This window comes from Triturus cristatus, chromosome 3_2 (genome assembly GCF_964204655.1).
Source record: "Triturus cristatus chromosome 3_2, aTriCri1.1, whole genome shotgun sequence".
NCBI classification, from domain to species: domain Eukaryota; kingdom Metazoa; phylum Chordata; class Amphibia; order Caudata; family Salamandridae; genus Triturus; species Triturus cristatus.
In genome coordinates, this window is record NC_140584.1 from 441627687 (window position 1) to 441651385 (window position 23699).

The following is a 23699-nucleotide window of genomic DNA, read 5'->3' on the forward strand; positions in this document are numbered from 1 at the left end:
TGCTCGTATGCAATCCTCTCGAATAACCTGTAATACTATAACCAATCTGTCCGTGAGTATTAACAGTGCACCACATTCAACATTATTGTATCTAGGGGACGCTTTCCTATGTGCTTCACTAATAGGTAATCCGAATGTGTCCTAAAATGGCCGCTACAACGCGGGAATTCTTCTGCCCATGTGTCTACTACATCTACGTATCATGACGTTTTCTGTCGCTTGGGGGTAAAACTTTACAGCTGCGCAGTAGCTTCTAACATGGCTGCTTTAAAGTAATGCACTAATGCACATGCCGTGCTGAAACTAACCCATGCAAGCTCTACTAAGCTATTAATGCAAAAGATGTATTAAGTAAATGGGGTTAGAGTAGAAGTAAGTGGTATACAGTGAATTCATTTAAGTTTGTATTCTAACGTGTTCTTCTTTTACTTTATTAATAGTTCCCATTTGGGCCTTGGAGGGTGACCGCGTCTCTGTTTCCATGTGACTTCTACATATGCGCAAAACGTCTGCTTGCTCTGAACAAGTGAACTAAACTGACTGGCTGCCAAACTCAAGCCCAGCAAGGACATGGGAAACCAACTTTTTGACCCTACAAGAGGAAGGAAAAGAAACATTGTAAATTAGACTTACCGATCCACATATGAAATATCTGTGGGAATAAAGCTTGTGAGTATTAAAATTAAGGGGCGGGGATTTAGACAATAGACTAAAGAAACATATTGCACTTGGTATGGTGTGACGTCCTCAGCCCACTGCTTGGTCCAATCAAAATTGCGGGAGAACATGGAATTGAAACATTTGGGGGTGGATCATACATTTGAATTGGTATAACAGAGGTAAGTTCTAGATAGTTAGACACACTTGATGCTGAGATGCTGATGCTATGCTGAGATGCTGCCCGATTTTGAGCAATCTGACTGAAGAATCCAACACTAGGGAAAGTTTGTGGAACAACCGAGGAGGCACATCTAGGAAGGGGTCCGAATGAGCCCGAGCCGGAGAGAGTAGCACCAGAGAGGGGTGTAACGCTGGCGTTACACTAGAAGAGGTCACCTTTCCCTGTCCCAAACCTGTCCTGAATCCTTGACTCTTTGATGTCGGGGTCCTCACACCATTCTAGGTAAATATATCTGTAGGGTAAATGCTCCGTACTAGCTCTCTGTCCTTTCTCTCCTCAGGTGCTGTCATTGCAAGAATTTATTAATGCAAATTGATTATAAGCTAACTGTACTATTTTCCCGATGGATATTTCTGGTATATTCATGTGTATTTTGATTTGACTCACAAAATTATTAATTCAGATAAACTTTTAAAACTCCCTCTGAGTCTGTGGTTCTTTAAAATAAAGATAAATGTATTATTGTCTTTCCTCCCTATTCTAATCTACTACTAGATCTTATTGAACGTTCATTTACTCAGGAGACAGGAATGGTAAGAATACTGGTGTAAAGGTTTCCTAGGGTAAAATAAAATTGATGACCAGTGGATATTTGCCAGCTCATTGTGTGTGTGAATGTATATGGGCCCAAATGAGTGTTGTGTGTATGAATGTGTAGAGCTGGTAAACTCCGCTGCATCACCAGTGGAAAGCATTGGGTGGGCTGCACGCCCTTTAATGCTCTTGGTAAGCCCACAATAGGTCTTTCGAAACAGCACGACCTAAAAAGGATGACTGGACACTGAGGAAGCCCAAATGAGTGTCATGTTTTCTCATTAGTTTCAAGTTTAAGGCATACTGTTCTAGAGACTCTAGGGAAATGTAGTCTTTAACTTTTTTCTTCTTGGTGGTGTCTATTACTATTTTAAATTGCTGCCAAGTGCTAAAAGAATGTAAAAAAAAAGGCATAAGCATAGCCTCTGTGTCCTTAATATAATTAAAAACCCACAGACCGGAAGCTAGGAAATAAAAATATTTCTAGCTTACGCAATACGAATTTTAGATTCTTTTAAGGACACGCAGGCGAGGATTATGCTTCTCTCTCTTTAGTGCATAAAATTAACAGCAGCCAATTAAAACAATACCAGTGCAAAAATGGGGCCAGATGTAGGTGGCCAAATACCGAGCGGTAATGCAGAAATTCACAGAATTTCTGCGTTACCGACCGGTATTTGGCTGAGTGCAATGTAGGTGAGTTGAAACCTACTTGCAAAATAAGGATTCGCAAAATAGCGATTCCTTATTTTGCTCTTGTATTTAAGGAGTCGAAAATACCGATTACTTAAATGCAATGTACGCAGCACTAAAAATAGTGCACTTCAGCCTTAAGGAATCGCTAATTACCACCAACTTCGAGTTGGTGGTAAGTAGCGATTTCCTTTGAAAAAGCACTTTTTTGCTTTTTTAAATGTGCCATGTGGCACACATCCATGCCCTTAGGGCATGTATGTGCGCCACATGTGCACACATGCACATTTCATGGGTGAAACAGGGTATTCTTTGGACACACTGGCACCCTTGATATAGCTCCCGCTATTAGCGATTCGGTAATACCGAATAGCTAATAGTGAATATCTTCCCATTCATTCCTATGGGCCTCCTAGCCCATGGGAATGAATGGGTAGGTATTCCTTAATAACGAATCTCAATTACCGATTCGTTATTAGGAATCGCTAATATTTTTGCGATTCCTACCTACATTCCATTTAGTGAATCCTTAATAGCGATTCGGTAAAAATCTCTATTAAGGACTCGCTAAATTGAAGTTACCTACATCTGGCCCTATGTCTCCTATGAACCTCTAATCTGTACTCAGTAACATGCTCCAATCACTGTTAACGTAGTCCTTTGAGAACATGCACCACCATTTTGAACTCCTCTTTCTTTGTAAATCAGACAATCAACCTGGAGCCAAACCATGTCCAACACAGGGGGAAGATTCTCCAAATACTCTCAACCAAAGAAACAGAAGACGAACAGTAACACCTCCAAGATGGGTGTCGATATACGGGCAAAAGAACAATGAAGTCTTCAACCAAGACCGGAACTCCTGTTCAAGATAGGTATGAAGCCTGACGCCATCCATCTCAAGCACACTTCTGATCGTTTTCTGTGAAATCAGAAAATGGAGTCATAATATTCAAGAAAAACATATAGGCATAGACACAGCACAAGGCATAGACTAATGAATATCAGACAAAGGTGCAGGAAACCCAGATATCGTCCAAAACGAATAATCATAAAATGGCACAATAAATATACTTAGACATTCTGTGAGGCAACCTGCCCCATCATAACTACGTGGGATAATCCTTGCCTCTGTGTCCTTAATAGAATCTAAAATTCTTATTGCGTAAGCAAGACGAAAATGTGCTCTATGTCAGGACCAGACGCTCAGATTATGCTTGTTCAAAGCTGTGTCTCCACCACTGAAGCCACATCCACAAACGGCCTGTATTAGAAAGACTTAAAGATGAACTTAGAGGACCAATCTACTGCTTTCAAAATATCTACTAAATGAGAATCCAAAGAGAAAGATTTTGAGGCCATAGTCCTGCATGCTGAGTGTGCACCAAAAATGGGGATGTCAATATCCGCTTTGGACAGTAACCAACGCATCCACCATGCCAACGCAGCTATAGCCACAGGCCTGAAAGGCTTCTCTGGGGCAATGATCACCTGCCCCCCGAGGGTCCACCCAAAACTCACTAGTGGCAGCTTCATAAGCTTTAAGACATTGCACCACACACAATTCTGCATTAGGAGGCAACGCTGGGTAAGACATCCTCCTAGTATTAGACTTAGCATGTCTAGAAATTGAATAAGAAACCCCTTCCAGGGAGAAACCCCTGCCAGAGAGATCAGGCACGCAGCCATCAGACACTCTCTTAAAAGATATTAAACACAGAAGCATGGTGAGTTCAGCAGACAGCTGCTTGCGAGAGAGATATTTATTCGCAGGCCAAGACTCTACAAGACCACATTAACATCCCATAGCGACAAGTATCTGTCTTGAGGGGGCTTACATAAGCGAATACCCCGCAAAAGCTTGCACACCACAGGGTGTTCCCCAATAGGCTTAACCTCAAGGGGAAGATGCCCCACATAAATGGCAGACCTATAAGTGTTGAAAGAGCGATCGCCAGGCCGGAAGCTGCTAAAGACGAAAAAAAACTAATCACCAGGCTGACGTTCGCCCCAATGGAATCGGAATTTTGTTTGTCACACCAATGAACCTATTGTTGCCATGCCAAAGCATAACACTTGTGGGTGCTGGAAGACCATGCCTGGTTGATGTATAAGGAAGCCTGCGAAGAAATGCCTGGCACCTGCCACCTGCCCCGGAAACTCGTCAGGCTACCAACTAAAGTTGCTCCACGAGGACCAATGAATGAGGCTGTCCCACTGGGTCCAGCAACAGTTTCCCGCAAGAAGGAATCACAAGTGGAATGTTGCAAGACAATTACAGGGCCATAGGGAACCACAGCTGTGCCCCCAGAATGGAGTCACCAAAATGACCTCGGCTTACTGATGACACACCTGAGACAGGACTCAGGGGATCATGTTGAAAGGGGGAAAAGCATATCCCAAATGGTGAGACCATTCTTGCGGGAAAGCATCCTTGGCAGTTGCCTCTGGATTTGGCCTCCAACTGAAGAAGAGAGGATCTGTCAATTGAGGCAGGAAGTGAACTGGTCCACTGAACAAGGACTGCATTTGTGATTGAGACGAAAAAAGATCTTGGGATAAGGTCTCCAATCGCTGAAGTCTCAGAGAAAGCAGGAATGCCAGTAATCCTCTGAGTTTCTCTCTCAGAGCAGGTATTGTGCTGCGACTGAGATCCAACGTTGAAGGCATAAGTGCCAAAAATCCTTGGGAATCTGCGCCAGCATCTGTGATCTCTTACCGCCCAACCAGCTGACATAATGAACTGCTGAGATGTTGACCATCCTCAGCAATGTGCAACATCCATCCAAGAGGGGGAAAGACTCTGGAAATGAACCCGCTAGGAGTTCCATACAGTTTATGTGGAGCTAAAGATCGATTTCCGACCACCGACCCCCCCCCTGTTGCAAAGTACCCACACCTGGTCCCCGAGCCCCACCTGCTGGCATCTGACTCCAAAATGATGCCTGGGGTGCTGCCAAAGTTTGCTCCGCATGTGATTGAGCCATCATGTCAGCTCCATCTTGGCCTCCTCTGAGCGGCGAACCAGAACAGAATAAGACAGACCCTTCTGCAGATGCTGAATCTTGGGCCTCTGCAGGGCTCTGTAATGGAGGGGTCCAGGAAAAATGGCTTGGATGGAAGAGGCCAGAAATCCCACAATCCGAGCTACAGATCTCAATGAGATTGTCGGGTTGCACAGTGCAGCCCGCACCTCCTTTTTGATAATGCTGATCTTCAGGGCAGGAAGGATCAACTGAGATAACACAGAATCTATCTGGAACCCCAAAAAACGTCATGCCATGTGAAGGGATCAGACAAAATTTTGATTGATGACAAACCCCAGGTCTTGAAGAAGTTGGATTGCCCAAGACAAGAGTAGATGCACTGTTGGAGGGTCTTGGGCCAAGATAATCAGATCATCAAAGTAGATGATTAACCTCACTCCCTTGGCCCAAAGAGTCTCCAATATGGGTCTCATGAGCATGGTATAGCATCAATGAGCTGAGGAGAGCCGAAAGGTTAGGGCCTTGAACTTGAAGCAATGACAGAACCATGTGAACTGGAGAAAACGACGAGGTGAAGGGAAGATGGGAGAGAAGATGGGAATCGTTAAGTATGAGTCCTCAGGTTCAAATGGAACATCCAGCCGTCCTCTTGTAGAATGTCCCAAAGGAGGTGCATACCCTCCATTTTGAAATGCCAGTAAACTATCCAGGCATTGAATTCCCTCAGATTCAGGACTAGGTGGCAACCTCCCCCTCTTTTGTCGACTAATAATGTGGTGCTGAGGAAACCCCCGGGATGAGGGGAAGAAAGGCAGATGGTGTCTATCTGAGAGAGCGTCTAGATTTCTGCAGAGATTACCTCTTGTTCTTGTAGGGAAAAGCGTAGCTCCTGAGAAGGAAATGTTTGAGAAGGGGAGTTGTAAAACTCTAGCTTGTAGCCCGGGATAGATTCTAGAACCCATGGGACTCGGGTCAGATGCTATCAATTGCGCAAAAAAATGCCTTGTTCTGCCCCCCCCCAACACTTCTTCCGACAAAGGAATAATCCTCACCTGCATATCCTAAATCCTGGGAGGCTCCTTGCTGACCTCTGTTGTACCCCTTGCAGAATCTCTGTCATCCCCCACGATTGCGGGTGGGATAGAAGGTAGTGTCAGCTAATTCGGCCTGACCATAACTGCGGCCACAGTAGGAAAAATCTCTCTGGTGGTCTTGGTAGCCTCCACGGCCTGACGAACGGCCCTGAATTCTCTTAAGGGAAAGCTGGGATTTGTCCAGGGAGTTAAAGGTTGCAGCAAATGTTGCCAAATCCTTAACAAAGGGACCACTAAATAGGAGACCCTGTGCCACTGACCCAGCCTACGAAGAGGCCAACTCAGTCCATTTCGGGTCAATGGCATCAGGATTGAAAGCTGACGTTCAGTAGAGATGGCCACACTGGCTTTTCCCAGCTGGCATATTGCGGGTTGCGTCCACCCCACAAGTAATCTGGGTCAATAGGAGAACTGGTGTCCTTGGCATGAAAGGCTAAGTCCAAGATTTTAGTGAGGGGCCTAGATATGTCGAAACGTTTATCTTGACAAGTGCGCCATGACCTTTCTAGATCCTTTTTGGGGTCCTAGGCCCACTGCTTTATAAGCGTCAACATGGTGGTGTCCACTTCTGGTGTCTCCGTGACCTTCCCCACCAGGTCAGGCCTGGGGCATTCGGTGCGTAGCCATACGCGGAACTCCTTATCGAAACTTTGTCTGATATGATCCTGAACATAATCAGCAACCTCCTGGGGAGTGGTCCAGCTAGAGAACTGAGGGTGGATGATATCCTCAGGCTTAAAGGTCAAGAATTTAGGAGTCTGAAGAGCGCCCAGAGTGTTTCCTTCTACAGGACCCTCGAGCATCTCTTTCCCACTATCACAGGTATCTGTGGACGAAAAGTCTGAATCAGTCAGGCCAGAGTGTTGAAATCAGTCCTCCACATCCAGGGCCTGAAGAGCACTATAACCATTGTCGTATGCTATGGTCGTGGACAGCTTCTCAAAAGCTTCAGAGTGAGCCCATAGTTTTGCTTTAGCTTTCTTCTTACTAGGTTTGGTGACGGGGGCATAGAAAGCCCCAAAGTGTTAGGGGGGAGCCAACCTTACCGACAGGTGAATTCTTTGAACTGGTAAGTGAGGGGACCCAGAGCCCTGGCCAGGGTATTAACTGAGATTTGGATACTATTATCTAAGGCGTCAAGGTTCTCCACTAAAGACGGCTATACGTCCTCCTGGTAATATTCTTACTCATCAAAAGGCTCGAAATGGGCCATACTGGAGGCAAAATGACCAATCAAGGCAGCAAGGTACCACAACCAAGGTAGCCGAGGGCAACAGTCAGGCGGAGTACAAAACCCCAGCAGGCGAATAACCCAAAGATAGAGCGTGGAGGGACCCACCTGCAGAGCCTGTGCCAATTATTCCCACTGTAGGCACACTCTGATGCACCAGGGCATGGGGAATCCAAAACGAGCACAGCAGAGGCCCAACTTTTTCCGGGACCTACCAGCAGAGAACACGGGCAGCTAGATGCTTCCAAAATAACTTATGCAGCATTTGAATGAAGTGCAGCGGCATCGTGCATGCACTTGTGCGCCCATAGCCAGAAGGGCTAGAATGAGATGGCGGCCATCAGGACGAGGTGGCCGCAATCCTGCTCCCACTCCCACTCTACAGAAATTAGCGCCTGCATAAAGATGGTGGGCTCAGGAGGCTTCAAAGCTCCCCCTAGAAAGGAAGGAAAAATATTAAGCAAAACGGTTGGCGTGGGCCTTGTAGAGCTGGTGGTGCGCACCCAACACATCACTAACGGTGGTCGCGGGTGTCTCCCAGGAAGCGGACAACTCAATTAACCTCAGTATCCAATGAAACAACGTATTTAACGACAGAGTAAGTCGACAAGCAATACAGTGCAAATAGCCTGAAAATAATAATGAACAACAAGTATAAAGCGTTGACTGTTTGCGAAGCAGCTAAGAAAGAGGAGTTAACAAGCATTTACAATGCAATAGGGCTCGCAATTGCAATATTTTGAGCTATTGGCACTGTAAATGGCAATACCTTTTATAATATTAAAAGACATTTTCATTTACAATACCAATAGGTCAAAAGCGAGACCTATTGTATTGCAGAGCGCGTTATCCGTGAAGCGGGTGCCGCGCTCATCATTAACGTAAAAAAAAAGAAACAGAGCACGGTGTCCCTTAAGCGGGCGCCATGCTTACTATTCAAGTTTAAAATTTAAAAAAAGAAGAAACAGAGCGCGGTGTCCCTGAAGCGGGTGTCAGGCTCACTATTAACGTTTTTTTTTTTTTAATGAAACAGAGCGTGGTTTCCCTGAAGCGGAGACTGCGCTCAACATTAAAGTTAAAAAATAAAATTGAAACTAAACGCGGTGTCCCTAAAGCGGGCGCCACACTCAGCAGGCAAGTTTATTAAAAAATAAATAAAAGGTGACAGAAAGTGCGGTGTCCTTGAAGCGGACGATGCGTTCTTCTTCAATGTAATTTTTTTTTTTAAAAAGCTTTGCCATTGTACTATGAGTCCTATGGGGGTAAGGGGCAGCCACTTTCAAAGTTAGAGCGGCATAGCACTCCATAAGAAAAGCGCCCGCCATTGTCCTGTGTGGGTGCGCTGCAATACAAAAAACAGCTGCCATTGTCCCCATTAGTCAATAAACAAAATAGTACTCACCGACTTATAACGCAGACCGTGTAACACGCCAAGTAAATGGTCCAGGTAACACATGCAGACAAGGCGGTACCAAGGAGGGACTAACAAGCCTATTTACAAATCAGAAGCTAGCATTTATGAAGGACAAAGACACAAGCCAATGACAAATATGGGCGGAGAGTGGGCGGGGCTTCCAATGCATACTCCAATACAGCATGCCTCGCAGAGTAAGCAGCGAGCGTGAGCGCACTGCCTCTAGGCTCGACCTAAAAATGCCAGCCATCAGTAGGTTCGAGTAGTAACCTCAGGCAGTGAATCTGTCTGGTGACAGGTGCAGGCAGAAATTAACTTGTGCCAGCCAGACATATTGCCCAGAACTGGCAAAGTTCCAGTCTGGACGCAGGGGTCTGACACACCTGCATCCCACCCCATGAGTGAGGTGCTGCTGCAGCATCTACCAAACAGGGGGCCTTGTGCATTTTAGGCTTATGTCCTGCAGTGCTAGGAGCTATCCACCAATCAGCTGATGCCTCACTCTTTTCCATCTCCTCTGAAATTACTACGCCCTACCCACTGACGAATTGGGAGAGGGTGAGGTGAAAAACAAAAAGCCTGAAAACTGCAGCCTGTGTAGTCTCCAGCTGGCAGTTTGTTACTTCAGTAGCTGACACAGGAATGAGCTATGTGTCTGCCTCTATAACCAGCGCCATATCCTGAAGTTGACAGGTGCAGGCAGCTGACGGCCTCATGCCGCAGACTGGGGTTTGCGACCTGCTTCTAGGGCTCCAATGCCCTCTGCCTGTAGGGGCTCTCTCTTGGCCCTATTTATAGGTGTCACCTTGTAGAGGGATGTGGTAGGACCCGGTGGGGCCTGACAAGGGACGCGAGACCTGGCTGGCAGGCTCGGGAGCCCCTCAACACTCTGGCCACCGTGGCCCTTACTTTGGCTTCTCGCAAGGCAGTCTACGTGGAAGCACTCCCTTGCCATCTTCCTCTCCCCCTGTACAAGGTGTGAATGAACTGCCCTGCGCCCTGCACAGTCTTCCTTTATAGGGCCCATTTACAAGCGGACACTACATCAAAGCGGAGAGAAAGAGCAACAGATAATGGGTATCAGTTAGGACTAATTAACCCAAACACTTGAAATTCACACTTTGGCAAATGTTTTAATGGTGGCTCCAGAATGTCTGGAAGGCCAGAGCCACCCCTTGTGATGCAAGCCCCACTCTTCCCAGCCTGTCGCCTTATAGCAGTTGCAAGTTGCAGCTAACTGCCTTGACAACCGCATACAAATGACAGCGGTTTATCTCAAGCACTTGCAAATTACCCATCTAGTAAAGCTTGCCTAAGATCCTCAGAACTGGTCAAACTTGCAGTCTGAAGGTCTCTCCCCTAACCTTACATTATAAATGAATACAACACGATAGTAATGATCAACCTTACACTACAGATAATATTCAAGACATATACTATCCCAAACGTTTCACTAGACAGCTTTATAGCTGCTTATTGTTACAACTTCTTCATAGCGCTTTAATATTTTGGCAAGTTTAGCAACAGGATTGGGCCATTATATAAAAATTTAAAAAACGGCAGATGTTCCATTTGAATAGTTTTAGCTCAGTGTCTGCTGGGCAGAGGTGGTAGTGTATGGGGTTGTGGAAATTCAGTGTACTACTTGGGAGAAACCTGTCATGCATCCCAGTGGAATCCGTGAATGTTCATTTTCACAACCCTACGGTTGTATATCACCGCTCACATAATGCAAAGAATAAAACTGGTCATTGAACACCGCAAACAAATATATGCTTCAAAAGAAACTCTAACATAGCGGTATAGTCACAGTAGCCTACATATCACACAGCTTAATTTATTTCAGAAAATGTGTAGCTAGCCTACAGGGTGGGTGTCTTCTAACCTTGGAGTAAGAACACCTGTGCATTACTGTTAGGTAGCACTGATTTCTGTTTTAATGTGGACTTTTGGAAAGACATTGACTGGTCGGTTGGAATTTGGTGCGTTGGAGGGGTTGGGGAAGGGGGTTGCTGGTGAAGATATGGAGGAGATGCGCAGCGTTCTTATAGTTGGATCTCCTGAGGCACAGCCGGGAGTAGGGAACAGATTGCTTTTTAAAAATTTTAATTGTTAATAACTTGATTTTAATCGCCGTACCTGCACTATTTCCCTCGACCAGCAGACTGAACGCAGCTGACGCAGGCAGGGCTTTCCAGCTGCACTGGCGTGATTGGCCGGTCGCCAGAGGCACGCCCACAACCATAGCCACGCCCCCTTTGTGTTAAAACGCGCGCTGATCTCGAGCGCAGCGTTCTTATAGTTGGATCTCCTGAGGCACAGCCGGGAGTAGGGAACAGATTGCTTTTTAAAAATTTGAATTGTTAATAACTTGATTTTAATCGCCGTACCTGCACTATTTCCCTCGACCAGCAGACTGAACGCAGCTGACGCAGGCAGGGCTTTCCAGCTGCACTGGCGTGATTGGCCGGTCGCCAGAGGCACGCCCACAACCATAGCCACGCCCCCTTTGTTCTCATCCTCCACTACCATAAAGCATGTGTCTCTACCGGAAGCGCAGCGGACGAGCGCAGCGGGCGCGACGAAGGCGCGCTTAAGGCAAGCTCGTCTGCGCTCGTCCGCGCCGAGGCCGGGCCTAGGATACTCCCCCCTTTTCGTCCAACATCGTCCCTCGAAGTGCTCAGATATAGTAGGGAAACACTTATGCTACTGAACCCACTGGTAGATATAGCCGAGTGCCCACGTTCATAAACCCAGAAATACAGGACGAGGAGGAGGCTTGGGGATCATTTTTAAGGAGGAGCTAAACATTACAACTCTGGACGTTGACACTGTCTCCTGTGTTGAAATCCTCGGGATTTCCATAAAATATGACTCTGAACATTGCCTTACGGGCCTCATTTGCTATAGGACACCGGGGCACTTCAATGCCTCACAACAGCAGGAACTGATCACTGTTATAAATAATATTTCAATCTCTCACAGCAGGCTGCTGATACTGGGTGATTTTAATATATGGGACAATGACCAATTACGCACAGCCTTGTATAACATCACTCAATCCTGTCATAATCTGGGGCTGAAACAGTGGATAACTACCCCCACACATATACAGGGAAACACACTGGACTTAATATTCGTGGCAGAAGATCTAATGACCATGGATACTTCCAGTAGGTTGGTCAGATCATCACCTCCTCATATTTAATATCCATATCCTGACCTACACAGGACCCGCAAGGGCACACACCAGAACCTTTATTGGTCATTATTGGAGGAACCTGCTGAAAAGGAAAGAGGAAGGTAAGTCTGACTTTCGTCAGGTTGGGACCTCGTTCAATTTAGAGAACGATGTCACTACAAACTATCTCTCATTATGTAATGAGATAACTAAGAAACTTGATGATATCATACCGCTGAAAACAATCAAGAAAAGGGGAAAACCCTCTGCGCCCTGGTACACGGACAAACTGAAAGAACTGAAAAACACCTGTAAAAAGGCGGAGAAGCTCTGGAGGAAAAATTACTCAGAACAGGAGAAAGTGCGATGGAGGCTCACTATCGCACAATATAAGAAGGAAATTATTACAGCTAAAACAAGCCACTTCGCAGACCTTATTCTCAAAAGCTCTAATAAGTCCCACGACACTTTCAAGATTATCAGAGAGCTTTCTCATCCTGCTTGCGCTGACAGCCAAATCAAGCCCTCACAAGAACTTTGTGACGGCCTAGCAGTATTCTTTCAGGAAAAAATCAATAAAATTGTCGAGGGAATGAATAGTAAGTCTATCCCCACAATGCAGGACAACAGCAATCAAGCGAACAGAGATGAGATGGTGGAATATGCTAGAAACCCTTCTCCGAACGCCACTTTGGAAAATTTTGTGGTCTCTTCAGAACAGGAATTTCTTAGAACAGCCCTTAACACGTCATCAGGATCCCCTCTAGACCCTCTTCCCCATAGAATAGCTAAGAAATTCGAGGATGATATCTTCCCAGCTCTGCATCAGCTTTGTAACCAATCTCTCTACACAGGCTCCGTACCAAGAAATTGGAAACTGGCGGTTGTTACTCCGTTATTAAAGAAACCAAATCTGGACCCAAACTGCCAAAAGAACTACCGACCTATATCCCTCTTACCATACCCGATAAAGATCATTGAGCGATGGGTCAGCAGATCCCTAGCCCTCTTCCTAGAAACCAACAACATCTTGGAAGAGGAGCAATTTGGTTTCAGACCAGCTCATGGAACTGAGTCAGCCTTGCTGACAGTCATGGATGACCTACGAATGAGGGCGGACAGGGGAGAATCAGCAATTCTGATTCTGCTGGACCTGTCCGCCGCATTCGATACGGTGTACCACGACATCCTGATAAAAAGACTAAAGAACATCGGAGTCGGAGGAGTCGCGCTTGACTGGTTCCGCTCCTACCTGACGGATAGATGGCAGGCAGTAGCTATCCCTCCATATCAATCAGAGTTCATTAAAGTTCCGCATGGGGTCCCACAGGGGTCTGCTATTAGCCCCATACTTTTTAACATTTATATGCAACCCCTGATGAGGATCATCAAAAGCCATGGCATCAGCGTGATAAATTACGCAGATGACACCCAGCTAATGATCTCTCTTGATGGAGCCCATGCAAACTCACTGGAGACATTCCACACCTGCATGCTGGAAATGTCACTCTGGCTAAACCAGAACTCACTACAATTCAACAGTGACAAAACTGAAATACTGCACTGCGTAGTGGGAAGAATCCCCATAAGTCTACCTACAGACTTCTGGCCTCAGCTGCTAGGAGACTCGCCTACCCCAGTGAAATCAGTAAGGAATCTCGGAGTCACTATTAACAACAGCCTGAGCCTTGAGACTAACGTCAACAAGCAGGTCAGCAGCTGACTTGCCTTACTGCGAGGACTGCGAAAGCTGCTACCTCTCCTGCCCCCACAGACTAGAGCTAACATAGTCAGGAGCACCATCCTCAGCCGCCTGGATTACTGTAATGCCCTTTTGCTGGAATCCCCTGCCTATCTCATTTCCAGACTTCAAAGTATCCAGGCGGCTGCAGCCAAACTGGCACTCTCTCGGGAACGAAGATCTTCCACCACTTCTGCCCTGGCCGACCTCCACTGGCTGCCTATACACCAGAGGATCTGTTTCAAATCCTTATGTATTGTCTTCAGGGCAGTTCATGGGCTAGGCCCCCGACCACTCCAAAATAAATTTAACTGGTATGAGCCTACCCGGTCTCTTCGATCCTCATTTTTAAACTTTATCAGCATTCCTAGGATCAAGAAAGCTACCTGTGGGGGAAGAGCCTTCAGTATAGCCGCAGCTCATTTATGGAACAACCTCCCTATTGACATCAGAAAAACAAACGAATTGATGGCCTTTCGTAAAAAGGTGAAAACATGGCTCTTCCCAAAAAATCTACCAAAAAAATCTAACTGATCAGCACCTTGTCCACTGTCCTCTTCTGTTCTACAGGGTTCTCAGCTGTATGTACCTAGCGCCAGGATGCCCGTAGGGTTGCAGAGCGCACTACAAATGCTATAAATAAATAAATAAATAAATAAATAAATAAATGCAGCCGAGTCAGGAGGGCAGATCTCTGGAATTGGACGAAATTAATATCCCGTCATACCCACGCTGTCACTGCTCGCCCGTAGTTTATGAACAAGATGCTCAGGGGTGTGGGCCTAAAGAAGGACCCTTTGAGGCATTTTCAGTAACAGAGTGAAGGTGGGAGACAGGTAACCTTCCATATACTTTAACTGCCATTTAGGTTTAACTATCAGCTATTTATGGACACACACGCTGATCAATAAAATGGTGAATTTGTCACATTGTTCACGGGGGACATAAAGCTATGGTGTGGTCTGAAAGGCTGGCCATGGAACAGCTCCAGGCCTTGGACGAAGAGTCTGGTTCCACTCAGTGCATGTGTTATCTGCAACATTAATGACGGGCGCTGCACCCATGGCCACATACAAGAAAGACCACAAAGGGCTTGTTTATGGCTGCAGTTTAGAGGCGAACAAAGGCCTTTGGAAGATAACAGATAATGCCAGACACCACTCATTGGCCCTATCTCGAAAGAGGCAATCCCTTGCAAGTGTCCAGGCAAACAGGTCTGTGGACTATTAAAAGAACAAGTATTTGAATGCAATTGCGTCACTCGTGCTTTAGCTGTAAACATCTTAAGCTAAAGAGTGGATGCCATGATTGCTTCAAAAGTAAAGAAATAGAAAAAAGAATTCTATTTCTTTACTTTTGAAGCAATCAAGGCACTGTGCTTTAGCTTAAGATGTTTACAGCCAAAGCTTGTGTGCCACGATTGTAACCAAAGAAAATAAAGAGAAAAGAATGGCAGCTGCACATCTTTTTTTCTCTTTATTTACTTTGGTTAGAATTGCCACACTTGCGCTTTAACTGTAAATATCTTAAGCTAAAGCGTAGTGCCACGATTGGTTCAAAAGTAAAGAAATTGAAAAAAAAATTATATTTCTTTACTTTTAAAGAAATCGCAGCACAATTGCTTTACCTGAAGATGTTTACAGTTAAAGCGCAGGTGCGGTGATTTTAACCAAAGTAAATAAAGATTAAAAAAATGTTTGCAGTGCGCATGGCGCGCTGAATGTAAGCACAGCATCTTGTGCCTTCAGTAAGGGAAACTCAATAAAGAAAATTTCACTTACAGACTTAAGAACACGTACTGTGTAACAACCGAAGTAAAAGGGCCAGTCGCCATGGGAGATTACAGATGAAGATAAAGCGGTACTAATGAGGGACTAACAAACCTATTTACGAATCAGAAGACAGCATTTACGAAGGACAATGACACAACCCAATGACAAATACGGGCAGAAAGTGGGCGGGCTTCTTTCCATACTCCAGTACAACAAGTCTTGCAGAGGAGCACGTGTGCTGACTCTAGGTTCGGCCTAAAAATGGTGGTGCATGTTCTTAAAGGTCTAAGTTATCAGTGATTGGAGCATGTGACTGACTACAGTCTCGAGGGTCATGGGAGATGTCGTTTTTTGCACTTGTATTGTTTTAATAGGCTGCTGTTAATTTCATGCAGTATAGAGAGAGCAGTATAATCGGAGCCTCCGGTCCCGAGACAGAATTTTGCATTCATATTCTTGTGAACGCTTTTTTTATGTGGCTTCCTTCAGCGTTCAATTCGACTGCCCGCGTCTTATTTTCATTTCTACTTCCTTTGTTTGTACTTTTAATAAGTGGTCTTTCTTCCATGTCCATGACTGTATTCCACATGACTGTTGCACTTGCGCAGTATGTCCTGTGCGGGCGGGCTGATGGCCTGGGAGGGACTCATGATAGGCAGCAAGGGGGCGGGGCTATAGCTACCGCCATTTTGTTTCTTTCTCTTCACTGTCCGCTACCTATCTGAGTCTCCCGAGAAGTGGCGGAGACGGGGCGGCGTGGGGATACGGGCCTTCGTAAAGAAGAAGAAAGCAGCAATAGTGGTTAGTGACGGTCAGCCTTTCCAAGGGGTGTTCGCGGCGGGGTGGGCTCTGATTGGCCAAGGTGACACCGGCCCGTGCGTGTGATTGGCGCAGGAGGCGGGAGCGCGAGGTCATTGGAGGAAAGAGAGCGGGGGAGCTGGAGGGAGAGGATGCGGGTAGAAGATCCCTACTCTCGGGGGTGGGTAAGGTGTAAAGGGCCCGTGAAGGAGAAAGTGAAATGGAGCTTTTGGGCCAGAGGAGGCGGTGATATGGAGGGATTATTGGTGGGTGTCTGTCTTCAGTTTTCTGGCTGGCGGTCAAGGGCTGGAGAGGGTGCAGACTGCTGGTCAGAAAAGCTACCATCCGTAGTGTTCAGGCCGCCATGGGTCGAGTGCAGATCAACGAGGCCGGGTAAAGGCCTGTGGGCGAAGGGGAATGAGGACTGATGTTGGTAAAGGGGCGTGTAAATTCAAACCCATACTTGAGGGACTTCTCATACCACTTTTACTTGGGCCTTTTAGGTAACTGGAGCGTACTTTTGGGTTTGGAGCCAGTATGGGTTCTAACTGCACAAGCATAATGGTCCACAGTGGAAGGTTTCAGCCTCTAAGGTTGCATGGGAGATTGTGTGGCACTGGGGTGGCAGTTGCCTCTTTTCTCCCATAGTGGTGCATGAGTGCATTGAATTTCACTGAGAAGGGAAACGTCTGGGTGGCTTCGTGAAGCACATGGTATTGAGGAAACTCGCAGTTTAGCGATCGCAGAGGTTTGCATGACGGTTGTTGGCAGCCTAAAAACGAGTAGTGTGGTAAGTGGCGATTCTAGGCGCAAAAAATATTCTTTGCAAGTGTCATAAGATTCGTGTAGTGACAAGATATGCTTAACCGTAAATTGTCTAAGAATATCATCTAAACAAAGATTGTGACTGTTATAAAAAGAGATGTTGAGTCATGTTTCTTTTGGAAATTCACCATACATATCAATATGGGCAATTTTAGCACGAGATTCACATTTTTGTAAGCTAATAAAAGTCACTAGAATTTAGCGCCAGAGAGGACTATATTATGTGGCAAGAAAAGGAATATTATGCGATGTACTATGGCACAAGTGGAGGCAGTCTGTTTTATGTTGTCCTTTTTACAACTTGGACACTGGGCTAAAGTTTCACTTCGTTAGTATCCGTTAAAGACTTAAACAGAGAAATCACCCACTGGAAACGGTCAACTATCCTATGCAAATTGCCTTACAATAAGCAACAAAGCACGTGGCAGCATTTTTAGAACCTTTGTTTCCGCTACAAACACTTTTTTTGTAATTATGCAGCAAATGATAAATTGTAATTATGCAGCAAATGATAAATTGTAAGGCAAATCCATAATTTTGCCGAAAATGCCTATCACATAATTTTAGTTGGCCCTGGCTTAAAAATAATTTGTTATACTTTATCTCGATTACAATTTCCTCCATCCTGTGAAAGTTAGTGGAGACATTAAATGATCACTTTTTTTTTCTAGCAAATTTTCTTTATAGCCCCTGCCAGCAGTTGTTTTGTTTAGTTCTGGGACATACCTTGCTCCATTTTACAATAACTTATGTGCCATACCAGCTACCACCTCCAGCCCCTTACTCATTCGTGAAGATCGGGTGTGGGGTGAGGGCACAAGCCAAGAGACTGTCTGACTAATGCATTTATGGATTGGTAGTCTGGATATTGTGAATTTTGACTCCAGAGAGGTAATTTGAGCAGCTTTCCCTCATGTGCTAACTATATTGTTAGTGTATGTCTTAACTGTAAGTAGCAGAAGATTTGATTTTGGAAGCAAACTCTTCTCTGGGCTTTTCAACGGATTTCATGTAGTTGCGGGTAGCCACATGATACATATTTTTTTTAAAGGGAGGTCTGCCATTGGGTGTGTTGCATAGACTCTTTTGAATGCCAGGCCGTCACGGGCTGAATATATTTTTCTGTGTCTTTGATTCATCTGTTGCCAAATGTATTCTCTGGAATTGGAATACGCCCTTCCCCACCCTTTCCACAAAACTGATGTCTAAGATTACTTGATAAGGCCTTGAAAAATCATATGAATATATTACTAGACCTGCAGGTCTAGTGACTTGAATAATCTACTTCACCTAACTGTAATGACCTGACCTGTTATCTGGTCTAATAGTGTGTAATCCTAGCAAATATTTTATTTCTCAAAGTTGCGTTTTTCTTATTTTCCATATTTGAGAGCACCTTCAAATAGGCAAATTCTACATTTCTGCTGTACAAAAAACTATTTTGTTCGATTCAAAAGACTAAAGTTTTGCTCCATGTATAATAATAATCTAGCCCACGTAAAAGGTACACACAACCTCTGACTTGCCTCCTAGTTCACTAATAGCATTAGGGCAGGGGTAGGAATGTTTCTCAGTTCATGTTCAAAATCACTTTTAACAAATGTATTAAAATAACATTTTCCATTGTAATGGGCAGAAACTGTGTTTCAGCCAAAATTCTTATTCGCATATCATTAAGTAAAGTGTTCCGATTTGTTTTCATCCTATTAAAAACCCAAGGCCGATTTATCAGTGTAACATGATAGAGTAGTAGATACCCAGCAGGCGTCGAAAAACCTACTTGTCCATTTGCTATAGTAAGCAGGGCTCGAAGAATCCACTTGCCCTCTCGCTATGGCAAACCAAATTTAATGAGGACGAGCTAGTTTTAGGGCCTACTGACCAGTTCTTGGGACCTGACAGCAGATGTTCTGCTTGCTCAGAAAGTGAATGAGCAGTAAAGATGCCTTAAAATCTTGTTAATTTGTCGCATTTGCTTGCCTTCCTACGGAGATCAAAAGTCAGTTTGTCTCCCTACATTGAATTTTCTTTCTGTGACTGAAGATAGAGGATTTTGTAAAGTGAACTGTGTGAGTTTTTAAACATGAAATGGGAAATATTCCTTCACCCGCACAGATGACCATGCTGTTGGTGAACTAAGAGGCAAGCCAGAGGTCATGTGTGGGCTCGGTTCTTATTGAACATGGAGCAAATATTGTGTCTAGTAAATAGTTTTTTTTGTACAGCAGAAATAGTGAACTTTCATATCTGAAGGTGCCCTCATGGGATAATGAAGAAAAAGGTGGATCCATAAGACACCATATTTGTCTAGGATCCGATAATCTGAGACCAGTTCCCGTGTCAAGTACATTAGTTAAGTAGATTATTCAAGTTACTAGACCTGCAGGTCTAGTCAAAATTTTACGATTTTCTGAGCCCTGGTAAGTCAGTTTTTTACCAAGGTTAGCTAGCTTTCAGGCCTGTTCTGCCACAAGAGCGCTGGTTGGCAAAGAACGTGTTCAGAAAGTGGATGAGCAATAAAGATGCCTTTACATTTTTTTCATCTGGTCTCCTCTGGTGCACGTTCAAAGACGGGTCAAATGTCAGGATATGTCTTCTTGCAAATTGCTGCTTATTTTGTCATAGGGTGTGGGGGGTACATTTATTTTTCTGCCTGCAAAGTTAGAGGATTTTGTGAAATGAACTGTCTGACAATCTTGCTGGGGGAAATGGAGTGTGAAAGGAAAGGCATCATGGTGCCAGTATTTTTTCTAACGCACATTTAAGTACCTTGTAAATGAACTGTAAAAAAAAAAAAATCCAACTATAAAAGCAGTTAGGGAAGCACTTTTATTGTATTCTGAAAGTGTGATGGAGTGTAAGATATTAATAGGATCAAAACTAATGGTAACGCTTTCCGGTAATGTGCAAATGATAAATATTTGCTGAAACTCGATTTCCACATATGATAGTTTGTATGCTTCATCGGACCCAGTCAACCCTTTCCACAGCCCAGGGGCGTCTGTGCCCAGCAGGGAGTCCAGAATTTGGGTCACGTGAGCCCAATACGCGGGCTAGATTAATGCAGCAAACGTTTAGTCTATTGAATCAAACAGGAGTGCTAACCGTAACATTGTGAAGCAATAGACTAAGTTTATTTTGCTCATAGTATTTCTTCTCGGCTATGTTTTTCTCATCAAGAATTTTGGGTGCTTCAGATTGGACGTCAATCTGTATCCTGTTGGGGCTCTTTCCAGAAGCAGCACCACAACCATCCTGAAGGTCCGAATGGCAGACTTAAATCTAGTGATATTCACAACTTTATTGGTAACATTTCTAAAATTAGGTGTTTCCTGGTTGAGGTGAATAGAAAAATTTCCAGCATTCGCGACAAGAATTTTTGATTCTATTAAGGACACAGAGGCAAGGATTATGCTTCTATTTCTTTACTACTCCAAACAGCAGCCAATAAGAACACAGTAAAATAGAAAAAACACATAAACATACTACACATACCATGAGGCTTTGAACCACGCCTCCAACAAAAACAACCAATGAACAGTCCAAAGTATACAAATGAACAAGGCACCAACTTGACTGCCTCTTTCTTTGCGAAACGCAGCTGAAAGTCCAAAGTTAAATAGATAAATAACAGTCCAGTCTTGCACCGGAGAGCATCCTCAGGAAGGCTCCAACAGGAAGCCGGCATCCAAGGCGAAGACCTCCTGGTCCTGCTACAAAACTGAATTAAATATGTTTCGAATCCGCACCTGAAAATCAGAAAAAGTTTGAGCACTAAGGCACAAAACACCCTATAATAACAGGGAGGGAAACAACATACAATTTATGCATAATAATTCACTTGACAGTGAAACTCTTACCTGTCCCAACAGGTGGGATAATCCTCGCCTCAGTGTCCTTAATAGAATCCAATATTCTTGTCGCGCATGCTGGAAAATTTTGTATTCTATGGCAGGACCGGAGGCTCAGATTATGCTGGTTCAAAGCTGACCAACAACCGCAGAAGAAACATTAGGTATCGGTTTATAATAAAACACTTAAAATACAGAATCGGAAGACCAATCCCCAGCTTTTAGAAGGTCTTCTAGACGAGAACCCATAATAAAAGCTTTAGACGCCATAGCTCCTCTGGTAGAATGAGCACCAAACACAGCAACACCAATACCGGCTTCTGCCATAACCCAACTAGCCCACCGGGTCAATGTGGCTGATGAAACGGGTATGAAGGGTTTCTGAATAGCTAAAAGCATGGGCCCTAATGGATCGGCCCTGTGACTCAAAGTATGTTCCTCATACATCTTTAAACCTCTCAAAACACATAACTTTTCATAGTGAGGAAAAGCAGGATACTCAACTGAACTGACATCGTTTTCGTCCTCCTGGAAATGACAAACTAAACACCCTGGGGAGAAAAAATCCTGTCAGCCAGATCCAGAGCATGAATATCTGACACTCAGCGACATGAAATGAGGCACAATGACATAGTAAGCTTAGCTGATAACAGCTTCAGTGACAAATCTTTGTCAGACGATGCTTCCAATAAGCTCAGAACCTTAGAAACATCCCATAAAGAAGTGTATCTGGGTTTCGGTGGTCGAAACACTCTAATACCTTTCAAAAGTTTGCACACTAAAGGGTCAACACCAACAGGTTTCCCATCAATATGATCATGCCCTGCTGAGAGCGCGGATCTGAAGTTATTCACCGTCCGATAGGACAACCTGACCTGCACATCCTGACAAGAAATTAAGAATATCTTTTAAATCTGATCCCACGGGATCCACCTGTCGCTGACGACGCCAACCCACCCATCGTTTCCATGATGCAGAATATTGTTTGCGGGTGGATGGAGCCCAAGCCTGCAGTATAAAATCAGCAGCCGCCGCTAAAAGGCCTTCAACGTGGTCATGTCGCCGGAGAGCGTCCAGACCATGAGAGGTAACTGATTCAGAAGGACGAGCGGATGCGGAGAGCCAACTAGGTCCTGGAAAATCATCGGAAAAGAGGGTAACTGAAACGGAAGATCCACAGATGGTTTCAGAAGTGTTGGAAACCACGACTGTGTCTTCCACAAAGGTGTGACTAGGATCACTGAGGCTTCCTGACGCCTGATCTGGGCCGCTACTCTGGGGATCAATGCAAACGGTGAAAACGCGTAATTCCTCAGAGGACCCCTATGATGTAAGAAGGCATCCGTGCCCATCGCCATAGAGTCTGGCCTCAAGCTGTAAATCGGGGGAAGCTGGGCATTGAGGCGAGAGGCAAAGGGGTCTTTCCGACACGGGCCTCGAATAGTCATGATCTGCCCCAACACCGAAGGATGCAACCGCCAATCGCTGGAGTCCCTGGGGAACCTGAAATTCCAATCCACCCCCAGATTGCTCTTGCCTGGGATATATTCCGCCACTACTCTGATCTTCTGGGAGAGGCAGAAATGCCAAAACACTTGCAATGTTGGCGAGGAGGCGAGACTTCGTTCCGCCCAGGTGATTTATATACCTCACTGCTGACACATTGTCCATCATGAGAAGGATGCAACAAATGCTTTTCTGAGGTACTTCTGCTGACCATTTGCCGCCAGTGGCGAACTCTCCACATCTTGCACACAAGCCCCAACGACTGGTGTCCGATTCTATGACTATATCAGGAGAAGCTCCGAAAATGGCCTTGCCATTCCACGCTTCCATGTGGTCTAGCCACAATTGAAGGTCGTCCTGAGTGTCTAGTGATAAAGCGATGAGGTGATCATAAGAGAACCGCTTTTGAAGATAATGAATCTTCAGGTGTTGCAAAGCTCTGTAGAGCAGAGGGCCCGGAAAGATGGCCTGAATTGACGACGTCAGGATACCCACAATCCTTGCTAGGGACCGTAAGGAGATCATCTGCTTGGACAGTGTGGAGCGGATTTCTTTTTTGATTTGACTTTATTTTGGAAGGTGGTAGCAGCAATTGCGCCGTCACAGTTTATCTGAAAACCCAGAAAGTCCATCAGCTGGGACGGGGACATCATAGATTTTTTTTTTTAGATTTATAACAAACCTGAGGTCTTCTAGGAGAGACATCGTCCATTTTAAGTGAGTGAGAAGGAGCACCGGGTCTTGCGCTAGAAGGAGCATGTTGTCTAGATAGATGATCATGTGAACTCCCATTTCTCTGGGCCGATTGACCACAGGCTTCATGAGTTTGGTGAAGACCCAGGGGGCTGAGAAAAGGCCGAAAGGAAGGGACAGCTATCGGAACCATTGCCCTTTCCATTGAAATTGAAGAACTTTCTGATTGGAGGGGCAAATGGGAAACGTATGGTAGGCATCCTTTAAGTTCAACCGGACCATCCAATCCTTTTCCAACAACGGGTCTGGCATCCTTTAAGTTCAACCGGACCATCCAATCCTTTTCCAACAACGGGTCTCTCAGTAAATAAATCCCTTCCATTTTGAAATGTCGATAGACCAGAAAGGGATTGAATTCTCTGAGGTTTAACACTAGCCTCTGACCTCCTCCCTACTTTTCCACCAAGAAGATGTTGCT

At 45.0% G+C, this 23699-nt stretch overlaps 1 protein-coding gene across 4 annotated transcripts in view; it reads left to right on the plus strand.

Moving 5' to 3' along the window:
* The first annotated feature begins 16201 nt into the window (after positions 1-16201).
* The window catches only part of NFYC (nuclear transcription factor Y subunit gamma), a 111481-nt gene continuing 103983 nt past the window's right edge, over positions 16202-23699 (plus strand). Inside the window, exon 1 of one of the 4 annotated variants that reach the window (XM_085648028.1) lies at positions 16202-16349. The gene's annotated coding sequence lies outside the window, so the exon portion shown is untranslated. Of the gene's footprint in view, positions 16350-16457; positions 17137-23699 lie in introns of those variants that run through there. The other 3 variants (XM_085648029.1, XM_085648030.1, XM_085648032.1) reach the window with 3 other exon arrangements.